The sequence below is a fragment of the Solanum stenotomum genome, unplaced genomic scaffold (assembly GCF_019186545.1).
Source record: "Solanum stenotomum isolate F172 unplaced genomic scaffold, ASM1918654v1 scaffold19152, whole genome shotgun sequence".
NCBI lineage: Eukaryota > Viridiplantae > Streptophyta > Magnoliopsida > Solanales > Solanaceae > Solanum > Solanum stenotomum.
Window position 1 is genome coordinate 1 of NW_026025391.1, and position 500 is coordinate 500.

At 36.6% G+C, this 500-nt stretch overlaps 1 long non-coding RNA gene across 1 annotated transcript; it reads left to right on the top strand.

Annotated features, from left to right (window-relative positions):
• Positions 1-29: 29 nt before the first annotated feature.
• On the top strand, positions 30-434 carry LOC125850794 (uncharacterized). Its single transcript, XR_007444844.1, has 3 exons — positions 30-104; positions 196-253; positions 354-434. It is a non-coding gene; the product is annotated as an uncharacterized LOC125850794 (long non-coding RNA).
• The last annotated feature ends 66 nt before the right edge of the window (positions 435-500 follow it).

Here is a 500-nt window from a genome sequence, read left to right on the forward strand (position 1 = left end):
TTTTTTTCTTATTATTTTATTCTTTTATCGGTCGATATCCCCTGGAACAGTAAGATATCCTGGTTGCTGAGAAACTTTTAGCACTCTTCAATTCCATGGAGTTTGTAAGTCTCTTCCCTTGTCTGCATATTTGCCTTTCCTGCATATTATTAGAGTACATACTAACATGATGTTCACTGATTCCAACATTTGTAGGCATGTTTAAGTGAGGGCACAAACTACTACTTCCCACCATGCCACATAGTTAATATATGTGAGTTCTGTGTGTTACTTGACTGCCCTATGGACTTTCATCCCTAATTGTATTCAATTGTTATTTCTTCCCTGCTTGATGAGAAAGCTTCAATTCGTAGAGGCCAGAGTTCATCAAATTCAGAATCTGTAAGGCAGGAAGTTTCAGAGCTTCTTGATTTGAAAGTTTAATTCAGGCTGAGTTGGTTTGAAACTGTAAAAAGCTTGTAGCTTTGGAGTATTATTCCATAGGTATGGTATTAATCTCA